This window comes from Mesoplodon densirostris, chromosome 6 (assembly GCF_025265405.1).
Source record: "Mesoplodon densirostris isolate mMesDen1 chromosome 6, mMesDen1 primary haplotype, whole genome shotgun sequence".
NCBI classification, from domain to species: domain Eukaryota; kingdom Metazoa; phylum Chordata; class Mammalia; order Artiodactyla; family Ziphiidae; genus Mesoplodon; species Mesoplodon densirostris.
The window spans coordinates 80369719-80389615 of NC_082666.1; the positions used below are offsets into that span (position 1 = coordinate 80369719).

The window sequence follows — 19897 nt, forward strand, 5'->3', positions numbered from 1 at the left end:
AATATTCAGTGAATAATTGTGGGAAGAATGAATGAGTGAAGTGATCAAGTAGACTGCTCTATTATTCACACCCAGGAGGTTGGTCTAACTCACCTTAAATCTTGAAGATCATGCCTCAAATTCTAAGTTACCTCAGAAATCTTTAAGGTCAACTGTTTTATTCTGTGTCCAGCCAAAGGCTTTGGGCCCAAAGGAGGATAAATAATCAGGTCTCACCTCTTTTCCTGTCTCCTTCAACTACAGCCCTGCTTTTAGCAGTTTTATATAGTGGACTTCAACAAAAGATTTCTTGTAAAGATATGATTTCTCGAGCTAAAATACAATAAGCAAACAAAAAGCAGAAAAAGAAAACTACTATTTGAGGGAATTGGGATGAGGGTTGTTAATCCTTTGCTTTAACACTTGTATCAGCATTACTCAGGGACCCTGAAGAAAGGTCTGAACTAGGTGAGTGAGTCAGTGCTGGAGTCTTGTGAAGGCTCAGCTTACGACAAGACAGAACCTGGAGGGGGCCTTGAAACAAAGCTGGAGTTTAATGTTTTAACTATTTTAGAATAACCTTTAAAGGTAATATGATGTTAGGAAATTTTCATCTTAATCACTTTATATTTCAGTGTTAGAGAAGTCAAATCAAATGCGTCTTTGTTAACATATGCAAGATGTTTCCTGAAAAATCCTTATTTTGAGAGATCAAATTTGCATCATTAGCAGGGAAGCTATTAGAAAAACAAGAGCACCTAAGACTTAAACAATAAAAAATTGTTTGGATTCTTACCAGTTGTCCACTCTTGACTGTTGAAATGAACAGCTGTGAGCTTTGTGCTTCCAGTTTTCACATGGCCCACATGTCCTTGGCAGAATCCTACAGTTGTCATTTAAACAAACATATCTTTGTCATATTGGAAGAGGCATCTGATTTCATTCTGTTGGAGTGATGTGATCTGGGTCTGCAGTAGGCAATTGGAAGCAGGTAGTACAGTTCAGAACACTGTAAGGATTAAGGTTCTCCCGGTCCTTGGCATGTAGTGTTAGTGCCCATGGAGAGGAATGAATGCCCCAGGCACCTATTTGGCAGCGCTCTGTGCCTAGGACAGTGCTCAGTACCATGGGGGAATTTTAAAGAAATTTGAAATCCTCTCCATAATCCTGTTCCCGCTGCCTTCGTGGCAGAGTCAAACTTTCTAGAAGAGAAGAAGCCTGCTCATTGGTTTTCAATTACTTGGCTAAACGCTGGCTCCTAAAGCCACCTCTGTCTCAGCAGTTCCTTTGTTCTTCAGGAGCTGCCCTACTGCCTTCAGTATCCTCTCGCTTTAGTGTATTTTGCACACAACTTCAAAACATCAGTCTTCCTACAATGGAAGTAGATTTGAAGCAGATTGAATTTGAAATCATATAAGACCTGGACCTATGTCTTGTTTAGAGATTATTCTACTGACAAGTAGTAATAACATCTCCAGTATAGAATTGTGGCGGGGATCAAATGAGATCATGTATGTAAAAGCAATTTGTAAAGAATAAAGATCAAGGGACTTCCCTGGTGGTCCAATGGTTAAGACTCCGCGCTTCCATTGCAGGGGGTTCGGGTTTGGTCTGGGAAATAAGATCCCACATGCTGTGTGGCATGGTCTTAAAAAAAAAAAAGAATAAAGATCAATACAAAAGTAAAATATTATTGATATTAAGCTCTATTTTATTATGGATCCCCTTGAAAATGAAAACCTTCCAAGGTTACTTATTGCCTATGGAATAAAGTCCACATGCATTAACCTGTTATAAGAGGCCCTCTCCTTTATGGCCTATTCTTCATATCTTCTATACAGAACCCATTCTTCAGGCAATCCAAGCTTTTCACAGTTCCCAGAACAAAGCATTACTTTCCTATATCTGTGAACTTAGTTCCCTTTTCTTGGAATGTTCCTCTACTTATTTTACCCAATTGAAAGCCTACTCTTTTTTTCTTTCTTAAAAAAATTTTTTTTTCTCTCTTTTCATGAAGCTTTTATCCAGTGTTTTCTTCTAAGAGATAGGTAGTTTTAGGTCTTATACTTATGTCTTTGAACCATTTCAATTTTTGTATATGGTATAATAAGGGTCAACTCCATTCTTTGGGATGTATGTATACAGTTTTCCCAGCAGCATTTATTGAAAAGACTATTCTTTCTCCTGCTCCATTTTAAAATAAGCAAATATATGTATTTATTTATACATTCCCCTTTCCCAAATAGTAGCATACTAATGCATATCTTCACCTAGCTTTTGTCATTTAACAACATATTCTGGAGATCATGTACTGGAGACCTTCACTCTCACCCCCTTTCTTTTAATTGGTGGTGTGATATTCCATTTTTTTTGGGTGGACCATGTTTTATTCAACAAGTTTCCTATTGATGGACATTTGGGTTTTTTCCAGTTTTTTATATTATGCATAGGGCTGCAGTGAATAGACTTGTGCATATGTCTTTTTTTTTTTTTTATGCAGTACGTGGGCCTCTCACTGTTGTGGCGTCTCCCGTTGCGGAGCACAGGCTCCAGACGCTCAGCCTCAGCGGCCATGGCTCACGGGCCCAGCCGCTCCACGGCATGTGTCCCCTGCATCGGCAGGCGGACTCTCAATCACTGCGCCACCAGGGAAGCCTGTCTTTTCATTTTTTGATAGTGAATCTTGGATACATTCCAGGATGTGGGATTGCTGAGTCTAAGCAATACAAGATAAAGTTATGTCTAATTTTGTTAAATATTGCCAAGTTCTTTGCCATAAGGTTTGTACCATCTTACATTCTCAACACCAATGTTTGTGAGACCCTGCTTCTCGACATTGTTTCCAATAGTGTATATTGTCACACTTTTGGAATTTTGTGACTCTCATAGGTGGGAAATGAAATATCACCCACTAATTTTTTAAGGCTGAAGTACCATTTCTTATTAGTTTGCAGCAGGCATATGTAGCTTGTTATACCCAATACTGTACTATGGGTATAAGGGTACATACATGATCTCCCCCCTACAAACAGGAAGCTTTCTGAGTGAGTGAAAGTAGTGGGTCTAATTGATGTTTTAAAAAAATGTTTCGGGCCTCCCTGGTGGCGCAGTGGTTAAGAGTCCGCCTGCCGATGCAGGGGATACGGGTTCGTGCCCCGGTCTGGGAGGATCCCATATGCCGCGGAGCGGCTGGGCCCGTGAGCCATGGCCGCTGGGCCTGCGCATCCGGAGCCTGTGCTCCGCAACGGGAGAGGCCACAACAGTGAGAGGCCCACATACCGCAAAAAGAAAAAAAAAAAAAAAAAAAAATGTTTCAAGGGCCTGGAATATTGTTGGCATTCATTGTATGTTTGCTGATGGACAGGGTAAGTGAATAAGCTCAGAATTATGAACTTGTTTTTATATAACATTTTTAGAGTCTATAATTATCTTTACAATCATCTCCATTGGGCATGTTTATCTATGTGGTGGAACCCATGGAAAATTCAGGTGATTTTTGAGTGATTTTTTTTTTTTCCTTGTCTGAGAAAAGATGGTCACGGAGATGTAGACCTTTTTTTTCCCCTGAAAGATTCTGTGAGTTCTGCACAAAACCTCCCTTGGAGAATATAGTCATTTGGAAAGTGTATTTTATTTTCTATTTACATTGAAATTTATAAAGTTCCTTCATGTCTATTGTTTGTTTTCAGCCTCACAACAGTGGTGAGACAGACACATGTTTGTTTATGGAAGAGAAATTTGTGACTCAGAAAAGTTCAGTAACTCGATCAAAGTTAGAGACAACAGAAGCAGAGCCAGGCCTCAAACCCAGGTCTTCTGATGCCAAAGCCAGCATTCTTTCTTGTACACCACAGCTGCCATCTGGAACTTGGTAAGAGTTTTATACTTTTTTTCTGTTGTTTTTCTTTAGATAGGAACAGCTTTGAAAATAAATTTTAAAAATAAAGTCACTGAGGTCATTTTTTCCTTTTAATATTTATAATGTGATATCTTGTGTATGTAATATGATAAAGGAAGAAGTGTCATATAAGGCTCTATGTGTATACCTCTCCTAAGATGCTCTTGTCCTGGAATTGTGTAATCGAGGTTCAGGGAATGCATTCATTGCTGGGTGTCATGCCACTGATATAGTCATAGGAAACATACTGTGAAGATAAAAGCCACCTGTCTTTAAAATAATTTTTTAATTCATAAGGGTTCACAACATCAAGGTGAGCACATTTATTTATTCCTCTCTCACAGAAATAATTTAAAATAATATTAGAAGAATAAAAAAATTTGTAGTCCACAGAGATGTGGAGAATTATAAGTGGTCATGAGTAGATGAGAAGGAGGTAAACATGCTTTATTAAGTTTATAGTGGAGCAGAGAGGAAGAAGAGGAGAAAACAACACCCTAGAGTATGAGAGAAGCGGACTGCAAGGATAGAAGTCACTAAGCTGCTCTGAAGAACCCTGGAGAAGCTTTGGACTCAGAACTGGAAATCAGTTCAAGATGTCTAATAGCCAACTAGTAGGTATTCTAGAAAGACAAAGCACTCATGGTAGAGGGAAGGAATTGTTATAGAAATAACATCTCCAGAGCTAAAGGGAGATTTTAAAATTCAAACAGTCCATAAAAGCCAAGTCAGGTAAATTTTAAAAAGGCTCGTATTTAGAGATATCATTGTGAAATCTTAGAACAATAAAGATTTAAAGTGGGAATTTACATCTATGAACCTTTACTTGAGGGTGTACTCCAGTAAAGAAAGGGTGAAAACCAAGAAAGGGGAAGATGTGGGATTGTTTAATAAATAATTTAAACTTACCCCACAAGAGGTCTGGCCTTTGCCACCAGCTTTTGGGAGGTAATCTCTAAACTCCTGGAATGTCATGCCTGATGGGGTGTTATTGTCTTCCTGGGAGCTTTGGGGCAGCCAAACTGTAATGGATGTGATTCAAGGTTGGGACTTTGAGTCACACCTTGAGGGCCTGGAGACTGGAGATTAAAATTGAGACTGGAGATTAAAATTGACCTTGAGGGCAGTCAGTCATGCCTATGTAATGGCGCCTGAGTAAAAACTAAATACTGAGGCTCTAATGAACTTCCCTGGTTGGCAAGCGTCTGTGCTTATTGTTAAAAATCAATACTGGAGAAGTAATTTGTCTTGACTCTATGGGGAAAGGACAATGGAAGCTCTGCACTGGGTATTTCCCCAGACTCTACTCTATTTATTTCCTCCCTTGGCTGACTTTAATCTGTATTCTTTCTCTGCAATAACTCTTAACCATGAATATAATAGCTTTCAGTGAGTTCTGTGAGTCCTTTTGGTGAATTATCAAAACTGAGTGTGATTTGGAGAACCCCTCAAACTTGCAGCCGATGTCATACGTGAGGGTGGTCCTATGTGGGTTGTGCTCCCTCTAACCTTGCAGTTGGTCTACCTCTTCTCAAGCATATATTATAGAAAAAAACTTGTTTAGGAGAATAATGAAATAATATCCAAGGATGTCATTTATGTAGTAGGCCAAGGAAGAAAACTGGTCTACTTTAGGACAGAGATTGGCAGGCCTACAAAAAATGTTTTCAAGGAAAAGAAAAGAATCGCTTTCAAATAATAGCTGCTGCTAATGAGAAGTTGCAGGATATTAGGATATGGTGGGAAAAGCCTATGAATCTTAAGAAGGTAAAAAAGAATAACCAGAAACTCTAACTAGATCAAAACACTTTACCAGAACATCATGTTCCAAATATAAAATAATTTAACACATGATTATTTTTTCAACAATTGGTAAAATGTAACAGGAGACTCTAATCTTGGCACTAGTGTATTTTCCTTTGAGTGACACAAGGATAGTGACATCAGCAGCATAGGCAAGAGAATGTAATTTTTAGCACTTTCTAACTCTATGATGAATAATGTAATGAATAGTTGTAATAATATAAAATTTGTTTATTGACTCATGAAAATTATGTTTGTAAATACAGAAGTGAATTGTAGACATAAAATGGTCATGCCATTTGGTTAATGGCACTAGGCAGCATTTATGTAATAATTAATGACAAATTCGTGACTAGTAAATATAAAATAAAATTTTCTTTGCAGTAAAAAAAAATTTGTTTATTGGTTATCAGCTTTTAAAATAAACTTATGCACGAAGCATGGAGGAGTTAATCTTGATTAAGAACAGAATATAAACACTCGGCTTTGATGATGTTAAAGTAAAGCTCTAGCTGACAGATGTTGGCAGATGAAAGGTAGGCACGGGAAGGGGAAGCAACTGTAAGGGTACGAACACCCTCATTTTACACAGTAAGGAGTCGAGAGAATCTGTTGAAAATTAACAAAAAAATTAAATATTGATGACAAAAATGACATTGCTGAGCATTGGAAAAGAGAATGCTCTATCTGGGAAAAGAAACCAACTTAAGCCACTCACACTGTACACAGAAGTATCAATTCTAGGTAAATTGTAGATCCTTTAACTATGAAAGGCAAAACAATAAAGCTTTAGAAGATAATATAGAAGAATAGATTCATGATCTCAACATGAGAGAATGATTTTTAAACATACTGGACATTAAGAAGCACCAACCTTAAAGGTAAGGATTGATTAATTTGATTACAGTAAAATTAAGAATATTAAAAATAATTAAAATAGTAAAAAGGCAAGCTGCAGGTTAGGAGATATCTGGAACACATATAATTAACAAAGTGCCTATATCCAGAATATATGAAGAACTCATACAACGCAGTAAGAAAATACAATTCAGTACAAAAATGGGCAAATAGACTCAACAGCCACTTTAAAACAGGAAATATCTAATAGGTCAAGAAACATATGATAAGGTGCCCAATCTCATTAGTCATCAGAGAAATGCAAATTAAAAATGAAAAGAGATGCTCCTACATATGCATCAGAATGGCTGAAATTAAAAAGACAAGATAGTGAGGATTGCCAAGGAGGTAGAGCACCTGGAATTCTCCTACAACTGCTGGTGGGAATGGAAACTAGTTTAACCAATTTAGAAAGTAGTTTGACTTTATTTACTAAAACTAAACATACTGTACTTGTGACCTAGCAATTCCTCTCTTAGGTGTATATCCAACTGAAATCTATGCCCATGTGTACCAGGAGACATGTATAAGAAAGTTTATAACAGCTTTATTCATATGCTTCAACATAGGAACAAGTTGAATGTCCATTGACAGGAGAATGTATTAATAAATTGTGGTATAATTATACAATGAAATACTATATAGCAATGAAAATGAACTACAACTGAATGCTACAATATACATGAATCTTATAAACATTATATTGAGCTAGAAAAGGCTAATGTAAAAGAATATATAATGCATAATTCCATTTATTTAAAACTCAAAAACAGGCCAGACTGTAATGTTGAGTGATGTATTCTTAGATAGCAAAAATGTAAAGCACCAAAACAAGGAAGTGAACACCAAAAAAATCAGGAGAGAGTTACATTTAAGGAAAAGGGAGCAAGCTGTGACATAGAAAGTATGGAGGGAGCTTCTTGGGGCTGGTATTGCTCTTCTTGATCTGAGTAGCCAATGGATGTTTGCTTTAGAATACATCTATGCTTTATGACTTTCTGAATGTGTGACATATTTTACACACCAAACCAAAAAAAAACCCCAAAAAGACTTAAATAAAAACAAATTCATGGTATAAGGAAATTATTTAAATTTTAAGATAATGAATAGTGAAACTAAAAATAGTGATATAATCCTGAAAATTGAGAGGTGTGGAGTCTTGTAATGAGCTCAGTTCTCCTCTGCAGTTACAGGAAGTTAATAAGAAAATCTCCAAATTGATAAACATATTATTTAGAAATAAGAACCAAAACAAACTGTAAAAGTATTGTTTTCCATTCTGTATTTTCCATTTAAAAATAATGGATTATTTTATGCTTATGCTTATTAATTTTTTAACCAAAATCATCACATTATATTTACATTCTTATATTTTAAAAACATCTATATGACTGGACACCCAGATTATAAACAAATACATTTATTGACTGAGTTAACTTAATTTGAGGAGTTTTAATTTTTGAGTGAGTTATTTTATATTACCCTATATATTGATTAAAATTATTTTATGTATTCAATAAAATATTGTCAAAAATCCTTTCATTTCTCCGTGTAACTTTTCATATAACTTGTGAGAACGTTGAGAAGGATAGAAATAATGAGACAAGGATTTTTTGTTTTCATAGCCAAATCTCACTTTTTGTACAGTTATTTAGGACTGATAGAAGAGTTAAGTTTGTATTTGTAAGATGACTTTTTATCTTTCCTGACTTCATTGCATTTTAAAGGCATCTGTATTAATAAATAACCATATCTGATGGCTTTCATAAACAGCTATCACCACCATCACCAACCAAAAACACAAAGAAAATGTCTACACCTCTACAAAAACCCAGCATTATGGATGCTTCTAAGAAGCAACCTAAGGAAACAATGTCCTCATTACCTATCATTTCAGGGGTGTTGCAGTGTATTTGGGTGGAAGCACAGCTTTTAATATCAAACATTCTCATTTTATCCTAGGACTTTTTAACAGTGAAGATAAGACAATTATAGATCATTTTAATTATCAGCTTAAGTGTATTTTGAGTTTACTGATAAACCATGCAAGAAAAAAGTTGCTTTTAATATAGGGAATGTATTTATTTTTTAATTCTTTGATTGTATTTACTTTTTATGGATTAGTTTTTATTAAAAAGAAGTAGAGTTAGTCTGAAAAAAGTATGTAAAATATTCTTTCCAAAAATGCCTTATTAAAAAACGTTTTTCAAAAAGTAGTATAAAATAGACAAGTATTCTTCCAATATTAAAAGAAAAGAAATTTGCAAGTTGTGGTTTTACTCTATTAAATTAACGTCTAAAAATATGCATTAAACTCCAAGACCCTTGGACAGTGATACCATAACATTTATGATGAGATCAGAAATTTTTATAAAGGGGAAAAAAAATCTTTGGTCCAATGCAGTAGCTCTTTTTGCTAGCTAATGTAGAACTGATTGTTGTGAGGAATCTGTTGTCTCAAGGCAGTTAAAAAGCATATTTATTATTCTTGTAAGTTTTCTTTTTATATTTTATTGTGTGCTTTACACTTGCTTTTTAGGCACGCATGTTGCGATATCTGGCTTCCTTTGCCTTTGGATTTTGGAACTATTTTGGCCTTGTTTCAATTGTAAGCTATCCATCTGATCGTAATATGTCAGTACTTTGGAATATTTACAATAAAAAGAATAAGGACACTCACTGCACTCATTTATGACATGGATGGGAGCCATCCAAATGCCCACTCTCGTTTCTGGTCACCTTGCCTCCGGTGTTCTGTTGTGTTTCAGCTTGGGGAGCTCACCTCTGTCCTTGTTCAAAATTTTAATCCACATTTCCAAAGAATGGTCATCTTAGTGCACCTATGCTAAAAGCATTGATTAGGTCTTCTTTCTCTAAGAAGGTTGCACTTCAGGTATGGGATTTAGAAGATAACTAGTTCAAGGCATAAAGGTCAACCAATCTGTTTTTAAAGCAGGGTTGACAAATAACCAGCTGCAGGCACTAAGTTCAGCCTACAAGTGTGTACTCTAAAATCAGTTCTGAGTCATCTTCTCTGTGTGTTTGGCACCCCTGTTTACAGCACATCTTGAGCCTTATGTAGCAATGCTATTGGTAAATAGCCTACCCTTTATGACAGCATGGATGAGAAAAGGACAACCTGATCTTGGTTGATAAAATGTGCACCTTATATGTGGTGAAGGGATATTTTGTAAAGTCTCACGCAATTATTTAAAATGCCTCTGTGTGTGTATGTGTTTGTGTGTGTGTTCACACACTTGCTTTATGTGCTATGTAATGATTCATGTTCTAAGAGGGTGTGTTTTTCTCTCTTAGAGAGCTGGCAGCCAGCCTGCCCTCTAAGAAATGGGAAATTTCTTGAGCTAATTTGGAAATGCAGTCTATGTGTTTATACCACAAAGCTATAACTCTTTGTCCAGACAGCACTGCCAATTATCTATAATATTTCTATTCAGTATAAACTTTAAAAAAAGCCAGATCTTTTTATTAGCCTGTTTTGCATATAAGTTTTTAGGATAATTGTCTATTAATATCACTTCTAAAGCAGAAAGGAGTTATTTAAAGGGATGACCTGATTGTCTTGATAAAGAAAATAATAGAGCTACAGTCCATTTTCTGAAAATTTGGTCTTTAGTTTGAGTGTGGGCTGGAAGGTAAAAACTTTTGGATTAAATTCCAAACTCTAGGACAATAGGATTTAGGCCAAATAATTTACTCTTTCTATATCTTTGCTTTCCAATCTGTTAATCAGGAATCAAAACATTTACTTATCTCCTTACAGGAAAATAAAACATTGGTAAACAAAAATGCATTTGCTCTGTTTGAAGGGATAAGCCATGCACCATTTTTCAGTGTGCTCCTTCCTTCTGGCACTAGTAGACTCCCTTGTGGTCATCACATTTCTCACTGGCAAGAAATAGGCCTATCGCTGTGATGAGAATCCAGAGAGAAGTTCTGTGCTATGTATAGCTTAGTTAACCAGGAAACAGGCAAAATTAAGACAGATTTTGTGAAAATTCTGTTTTGTGTTTTCTGAACTAGGAGAAGGCACAATTTTCTCAGAAGGCAGAAATACGCAGGAACAGGCTAGAATGACCTGTTAGGAGAATGACAAATAGAGAGGGTGGAGAGGTGGTGACATTTACTTTTCTGAGGGTCTTAAACAGACAAATAAAAACATGCAAAAAAATATGGTTCACAGATAAAGGCAGGAAGATTGTTTTTGTCACTTTTTAATAGGTTCTTTTAATTTACAACAGGCTTGTGTGAGTTATTAGGTCTGCCACCTAATAACCTAGGGTGTCAGTCTATGTGCCAAGCTGTTTACTATGTGTTGGGAACTCAAAAATGAATAATAAACAATTTTTTGCACTCAAGGTCTTCTTAGCCTCCCTGGGAGAGAAATACTTACAAATAATTACAATAATATGTGATAAGTGCTAGACTAGTAGCAAAAACACATGCTATGATTACAAATTTTGCCTGGGGTGGTTGGGACTGAAAAGGGAATATCTGCATTGGACCTTGAAGAATGAGAGGGAGTTAGGCAGAGGAGACCATTTTAGGCAGAGGACAGAGCATTAAAGGAGGTTGGAGAAGTGGATGTCAGTGGAGTGTGGGGATATTTTAGAGAGGAGAGAGTAAGTGTTTGAGGGTCAGAGAGCCCCAGGTTGGTAACTCTGCTAGGTGGTCATTCACTGGCTGTGTGATTTAGGGCACATTGCTTAGCCTCTCTGAGCCTCGGTTGCTACATCTATACATTATTATGTATCGTGTAGGGTTGTTGTGAGAATGCAATGAAACAATAAATGTAAAGGACCTAGAACAGTACAAGGACAGAGTAAATGTTCAGTAAATGGTCACTATTGTTTCATCTTTTAAAATGAGCTGCAGCTGCTGCTCTGGAACTGCAAATTGTTCAGAATATCATGGGCTTATTCTGGGAGGGGCTTCTCAACATAAATCATCCATAAAATGGAAATAATACCTACTTTCAGGGTTGTTTAAAAGAGTTAATATTAAATACAGGCCCAATAATGGTACTCAATAAACAGTAGTTATTATCATTAAAATTTTAATAACACTTCTCTTTCAAGGCCAAAGTATATGTACATTTCCACACTCATACTGAAGAAATTGTGAACTTTTGTGTGTGCACAGAATTGTGAATTTTTGTGGTTTAGCACCTTCTGCTAAACCAGAGGCAGAAAATCACTTTTGAAAGTATGTTATTTCCCCCCATAGGTAATGTGGCATATTAATGAACATGTTTTATATATGAGCTGGCATAATCATCAAACCATGTTTGTTTTTCCATTTCTGTGTCCCAGTGCTCATCATGGTACCAGGCACTGGTATTTAAGTAAATACTTTAAAAAATACTTGCTACATGAATTAGTTGGTAACTCTCTAGCTGGTTCTCTCAAACATATATTTTTTTTAAACGGAGGAAAACAATTTTAGGTCTTGAAATTGCCTTTTGAAAATGAAGTTCCCAAACCATTTGAACATTGAACACATACAAATGCATATGATATCAGCTTGTGGAGAGGATCATGCTGCTCCAAAATCTTTGTTTGCCTGGAGGTTGCATTGGTCTAACCTGTAATTATAATTGTAAAGTTATTATATCCATGATTATTATTATGACATTCCTAATAAGTATTTTTGTAGAGGTCAACCTAATGTTATATCAATAAACCAGGCCTAGAGTATCTTATGTGTTCATACTTCTTCTTCCTAGTACTATATTTATATATCAGAAATGGTAGAAAATCCAGCACTTTTTAGTTTCCTGAGGAACCCTCCTTACCTTTTACTCTACCCAATTGCACAATGCTTCTGAGATGTTACATTTCCACTGTTCTTTCCAGTTTTTTTACTTATGAGCCCAATTTATTTTTTAAATTTATTTCAAAAAAGTTTTACTGAAATATTCTTTCCAGTTTTAATTATGAGCATTCATAATAATGGAAATGTAGGCTGGCTCAAGCTTGTGAAAATGACACTCTCTGACTTAAAATGCTGGTTTGTAGAGGGAAAAATCAGCATGGATGCATTAGATGCACTAGAACTTTCTTATCACATTAAGCAACTATAGCCTCAGAGTACCAGTTATCTCTCCCACCAGCTTCTAAGCAGAACTGGACCCAAGTCATGTAGCCACACAGAGTCACTTCTGTCTTACTTCTGAAGGGATGCAAGAAAGAGAATTCACAACTTGCCTTGAAAATCTATCTGTTCTTTAAGAACTTATTATTTGGCTCACATTTTGAAAAAATTGTAATGTTACAAATTTAGCTTAGGTCCTCTTCTTTGTTCCTCAGTAGAAAGGAGAGAAAATATATTTAACCAATATTCTTTTTGTTGTAATCAGTTATTTGGCCTAGATTTAGAATCCTTCAGCTTGTAGAGACTTTGAAAATATATTCATTTATAAATTTGAAAACTAGGGAGATAAGATGGGAGTTTACACTCTGGAATTTTAAGAGCCTCTCTAGCTTGTTCCCAAATTTGTCCTTACTTTTAGTTGAGACATTTGATATTTTAGGCACTGCCTTTAGGATTCAGCCATCACAAATCTGGGGCCTACATTTTCAGTTGTTCTTTTTTTTTTTTTTTTTTTTTGCGGCACACGGGCCTCTCACTGCTGTGGCCTCTCACTGCTGGGGCCTCTCCCGTTGCGGAGCACAGGCTCAGTGGCCATGGCTCACGGGCCCAGCCGCTCCGCGGCATGTGGGATCTTCCGGGACCGGGACACGAACCCGTGTCCCCTGCATTGGCAGGCGGACTCTCAACCACTGCACCACCAGGGAAGCCCCTGCAGCATTATTTTTCTACTCGGCAGGCTCAGCGGCCATGGTTCACGGGCCCAGCCGCTCCGCAGCATGTGGGATCTTCCCAGACCAGGGCACGAACCCGCGACCCCTGCATCGGCAGGTGGACTCCCAACCACTGTGCCACCAGGGAAGCCCTCAAATATCCTTTTAACAGCCACTTCCCACATTCAAGTGTCTTTTATTTATTTTTTTAAGATAATTTTATTTATTTATTTTAAAAAATAATTAATTATTTATTTATGGCTGTGTTGGGTCTTTGTTGCGGTGTGCGGGCTTCTCATTGAGGTGGCCTCTCCCGTTGCAGAGCACGGGCTCTAGGGGCGCAGGCTTCAGTAGTTGTGGCTTTCCGGCTCTAGCGTGCAGGCTCCGTAGTTGTGGTGCACGGGCTTAGTTGCTCCGTGGCATGTGGGATCTTCCTGGACCAGGGCTCTAACCCGTGTCCCCTGCATTGGCAGGTGGATTCTTAATCACTGCACCACCAGGGAAGTCCCTCAATTGTGTTTTAATCGAGTACTTTTCAAAATTAGTTTTATTGTGGTAATTGCCCAAAAGCATTAAGACTTCTTATAGTCTCAAAACATTTTCATTTAAAACCATCTTTTAAAGAACATAAGGTACACGCAGTAACCACATGATTTTAGCACAGTGGATTGAAAACAAAACAAAAATAGTCATTCAAATGTTTATCTCTACTATACCAAATGAGAACCAACTTAGAATTTCAAAAAACTGAACTAGGCTTCAAGGGGTTGCAGATTCACCGAGGCTGGCATGAAGTAACGTTGGTCTTATCTTTTTTTTTTTAACTTCAGTTATAATTGACATGTTATATTAGTTTCATGTATACAATGTAGTGACTAGATATTTGTATGGTCTCAGTTTTAGAAAAAAAGATAGTAAACTTGGAATTTCTACATTTAAGTTAACACCCTAAATTTTTCTTATATCTTTGCCATCTTATACTGCTTATTTTCTGATGAGCTCAGGAAACCAAATGAGTAGGTAGTATACAAATGTTAATACAAAACCTCTGAAATAACTCATTGTGTTTAGTTTAACAACATTTCCCCCACTGGATATGTTGAGGTTAAATATAACATATGAATATAATAGAATCATATTTTTTACAAGTAAAAGTTTTGGTTCACAGGGCAGACATAAATATATCAGCATTTTAATAGGTTTCCAAAAAAAAAAAAAATTGACTTCTAGGGGGTTCCACCTCTTAGCAAACTAGAGAATACTGTATGGTATAGCAAGAACTCTGCTCTGAAATTGAAAGGCTTACTGTTACCTCTAGAATGAAGAAAGACTTCATTGGACTAGGTGATCCTCCAGGTTTCTTTTCAAAAACACTTAGTTCTTACGTTTATTTGCACATCCTTCAGTTCCACTGCTCCCCCGCCACACAGCCCACTCCCCAACAGAAAGAACAAAATCTGTATCTGTAAACACCAGTTTACTGAGAAATGGGATTGATTCCATTGCTAGTAAGGATTTTTTTTGGTGTCTTTTTGGCATCTTCTAAACTACAGGTCTGTCCCTATTTTAGGAGAAATAAAATGCACATCGAGGGCTTCCCTGGTGGTGCAGTGGTTAAGAATCCGCCTGCCAATGCAGGAGACATGGGTTCAAGCCCTGGTCCGGGAAGACCCCACATGCCGCGGAGCAACTAAGCCCATGTGCCACAACTACTGAGCCTGCGCTCTAGAGCCCGTGAGCCACAACTACTGAGCCCGCGTGCCACAACTACTGAGCCAGTGTGCTGCAACTACTGAAGCCTGCGGGCCTAGAGCCTGTGCTCCGCAACAAGAGAAGCCACCACAGTGAGATGCCCGCGCACTGCAATGAAGAGTAGCCCCTACTCACCGGAACTAGAGAAAGCCTGCACGCAGCAATGAAGACCCAACACAGCCAAAAATAAATAAATGAAATAAATTATAAAAAATGTACATCTAAATACACAAAACTATAAAAACCTGGTTTTTTAAACTTGAATTGCAAAAACATTTGCTCCTTTAATCCTTTATATTGTAAAGACTACTAGTGAACCTAAAATATTATGGAATTTAATTTAACTGAAACAGCAACATAGCTATTTTTTCCCATTTTTAAAAACATTTTTATTGAAGTATAATTGCTTTATAAATGTGTGTTAGTTTCTGCTTTATAACAAAGTGAATCCGCTATACATATACATATATGCCCATATCTCCTCCCTCATGTGTCTCCCTCCCACCCTCCCTATCCCACCCATCTAGGTGGTCACAGAGCACCGAGCTGATCTCCCTGTGCTATGTAGCTGCTTCCCACTAGCTATCTATTTTACATTTGGTAGTGTATATATATCCATGACACTCTCTGACTTTGTCCCAGCTTACCCTTTCCCCTCCCTGTGTCCTCAAGTCCATTATCTATGTCTGCGTCTTTATTCCTGTCCTGCCCATAGGTTCTTCAGAACCATTTTTTTTTTTTTAGATTCCATATATATGTGTTAGCATACGGTATTTGTTTTTCTCTTTCTGACTTACTTCACTCTGTATGACAGTCTCTAGGTCCATCCACCTCACTACAAATAACTCAATTTCGTTTCTTTCTATGGCTGAGTAATATTCCATTGTATATATGTGGCACATCTTCTTTATGTATTCATCAGTGGATGGATACTTAGGTTGCTACCATATCCTGGCTATTGTAAATAATGCTGCAATGAACATTGTGGTGCATGACTCTTTTTGAATTATGGTTTTCTCAGGATACATGCCCAGTAGTGGGATTGCTGGGTCATATGGTATTTCTATTTTTAGTTTATTAAGGAACCTCCATACTGTTTTCCATAGTGGTTGTATGAGTTTACATTCCCACCAACAGTTCAAGAGGGTTCCCTTTTCTCTACACCCTCTCCAGCATTTACTGTTTGTAGATTTTTTGATGATAGCCATTCTGACCTGTGTGAAGTGATACCTCATTGTAGTTTTGATTTGCATTTCTCTAATGATTAGTGATGTTGAGAATCCTTTCATGTGTTTGTTGGCTATCTGTATATCTTCACTGGAGAAATGTCTATTTAGTCTTCTGCCCATTTTTGGATTAGGTTGTTTGTTTCTTTGATATTGAGCTGCATGAGCTGCTTGTAAATTTAGGGGATTAATCCTTTGTCAGTTGCTTCATTTGCAAATATTTTCTCCCATTCTGAGGGTTGTCTTTTTGTCTTATTTATGGTTTCCTTGGCTGTGCAAAAGCTTTTAAGTTTCATTAGGTCCCATTTGTTTATTTTTGTTTTTATTTCTATTTCTCTAAGAGGTGGGTCAAAAAGAATCTTGCTGTGATTTATGTCATAGAGTGTTCTGCCTATGTTTTCCTCTAAGAGTTTTATAGTGTCTGGCCTTACATTTAGGTCTTTCATCCATTTTGAGTTTATATTTGTGTATGGTGTTAGGGAGTGTTCTAATTTCATTCTTTTATTTTTATTTTTTTAAATTATTTTAAAAAATATTTTGTATTTATTATTATTTCATTCATGTAGCTGTCCACTTTTCCCAGCACCACTTATTGAAGAGGCTGTCTTATCTCCATTGTATATTCTTGCCTCCGTTATCAAAAATGAGGTGACCATATGTGCGTGGGTTTATCTCTGGGGTTTTTACCCTGTTCCATTGATCTATATTTCTGTTTTTGTGCCAGTACCGTACTGTCTTAATTACCATAGCTTTGTAGTACAGTCTGAAGTCTGGGAGCCTGATTCCTCCAGCTCCATTTTTCTTTATCAAGATTGCTTTGGCTGGGCTTCCCTGGTGGCACAGTGGTTGAGAGTCCGCCTGCCGATGCAGGGGATACGGGTTCGTGCCCCGGTCTGGGAAGATCCCACATGCCGCGGAGCGGCTGGGCCCGTGAGCCATGGCCGCTGGGCCTGTGCGTCCGGAGCCTGTGCTCCGCAATGGGGGAGGCCACAACAGTGAGAGGCCCGCGTACAGCAAAAAAAAAAAAAAAAAAAAAAAAAAAAAGATTGCTTTGGCTATTCGGGGTCTTTTGTGTTTCCATACAAATTGTGAAATTTTTTGTTCTAGTTTTGTGAAAAATGCCATTGATAGTTTGATAGTGATTGCATTGAATCTGTAGATTGTTTTGGGTACTAGAGTCATTTTCACAGTGTTGATTCTTCCAATCCAAGAACATGGTATATCTCTCCATCTGTTTGTATCATCTTTAATTTCTTTCATCACTGTCTTATAGTTTTCCACGTACAGGTCTTTTGTCTCCTTAGATAGGTTTATTCCTAGGTATTTTATTCTTTTTGTTGCAATGGTAAATGGGAGTGTTTCCTTAATTTCTCCTTCAGATTTTTCATCATTAGTGTATAGGAATGCAAGAGATTTCTGTGCCATAATTTTGTATCCTGCTACTTTACCAAATTCTTGATCAGCTGTAGTAGTTTTCTGGTAGCCTCTTTAGGATTTCCTATGTATAGTATCTTGTCATCTGCAAGCAGTGACAATTTTACTCCTCTTTTCCAATTTGGATTCCTTTTCTTTTTCTTCTCTGATTGCTGTGTCTAAAACTTCCAAAACTATGTTGAATAATAGTGGTGAAAGTGGACAACTTTGTGTTGTTCCTGATCTTAGAGGAAATGGTTTCAGTTTTTCACCATTGAGAACGATGTTGGCTGTGGGTTTGTCATATGTGGCCTTCATTATGTTGAGGTAAGTTCCCTCTGTGCCTCCTTTCTGCAGGGTTTTTATCATAAATGGGTGTTGAATTTTGTTGAAACCTTTTTCTGCATCCATTGAGATTATCATATGGTTTTTCTCCTTCAGTTTGTTAATATGGTGTATCACGTTGATTGATTTGCATATATTGAAGAATCCTTGCGTTCCTGGGTTAAACCCCACTTGATCCTGGTGTACGATCCTTTTAACGTGCTGTTGGATTCTGTTTGCTAGTATTTTGTTGAGGATTTTTGCATCTATGTTCATCAGTGATATTGGCCTGTAGTTTTCTTTCTTTGTGACGTCTTTGTCTGTTTTTGGTATCAGGGTGATTGTGGCCTCGTAGAATGAGTTTGGGAGTGTTCCTCCCTCTGCTATATTTTGGAAGAGTTTGAGAACGATTGGTGTTAGCTCTTCTCTAAATGTTTGATAAAATTTTCCTGTGAAACCATCTGGTCCTGGGCTTTTGTTTGCTGGAAGATTTTTAATCACAGTCTCAATATCAGTGCTTGTGATTGGTCTGTTTATATTTTCTATTTCTCCCTGGTTCAGTCTTAGAAGGTTTTGCTTTTCTAAGAATTTGTCCATTTCTTCCAGGTTGTCCATTTTATTGGCATATAGTTGTTTGTAGTAATCTCTCATGATCCTTTGTATTTCTGCAGCGTCAGGTGTTACTGCTGCTTTTTCATTTCTGATCCTGTTGATTTGAGTCTTCTCCCTTTTTTTCTTGATGAATCTGGCTAATGATTTATCAATTTTGTATATCTTCTCAAAGCACCAGTTTTCGTTTTATTGATATTTGCTATTGTTTCCTTCATTTCTTTTTCATTTATTTCTGATCTGATCATTATGATTTTTTCTGCTAACTTTGGGGCTTTTTTGTTCTTCTTCCTCTAATTGCTTTAGGTGTAAGGTTAGGTTGTTTATTTGAGATGTTTGTTGTTTCTTGAGGTACGACTGTATTGCTATAAACTTCCCTCTTAGAACTGCTTTTGCTGCATCCCATAGGTTTTGGGTCGTCGTGTTTTCATTGTCATTTGTTTCTAGGTACTTTTTGATTTCCTCTTTGATTTATTCAGTGATCTCTTGGATATTTAGTAGTGTATTGTTTAGCTTCCATGTGTTTGTATTTTTTACAGATTTTTTTTCCTGTAATTGATATCTAGTCTTATATCATTGTGTTCTGAGAAGATACCTGATACAGTTTCAATTTTCTTAAATTTACCAAGACATGATTTGTGACCCAAGATATGATCTATCCTGGAGAATGTTCCATGAGCACTTGAGAAGAAAGTGTATTCTGTTGTTTTTGGATGGAATGTCCTATAAATATCAATTAAGTCCATCTTGTTTATTGTATCATTTAAAGCTTGTGTTTCCCTATTTCTTTTCTTTTTGGATGATCTGTCCATTGGTGAAAGTGGGGTGTTAAAGTCCCCTACTATGAATGTGTTACTGTCAATTTCCCCTTTTATGGCAGTTAGTATTTGCCTTATGTATTGAGGTGCTCCTATGTTGGGTGCATAAATATTTACAATTGTTATAACTTCTTCTTGGATCAATCCCTTGATCAGTAGTGTCCTTCTTTGTCTCTTGTACGCTTTATTTTTAACTCTCTTTTGTCTGATATGAGAATTGCTACTCCAACTTTCCTTTGATTTCCATTTGCATGGAATATCTTTTTCCATCCCCTCACTTTCAGTCTGTATGTGTCCCTAGGTCTGAAGTGGGTCTCTTGTAGACAGCATATATATGGGTCTTGTTTTTGTATCCAT

General features: G+C 37.0%; 1 protein-coding gene across 1 annotated transcript in view; it reads left to right on the plus strand.

Annotated features, from left to right (window-relative positions):
• Nucleotides 1-19897, plus strand: part of TMC1 (transmembrane channel like 1) — a 397602-nt gene that overhangs the window by 9222 nt on the left and 368483 nt on the right. The window contains exon 2 of the mRNA XM_060102312.1: nt 3669-3850. The gene's annotated coding sequence lies outside the window, so the exon portion shown is untranslated. The remainder of the gene's footprint in view (nt 1-3668; nt 3851-19897) is intronic.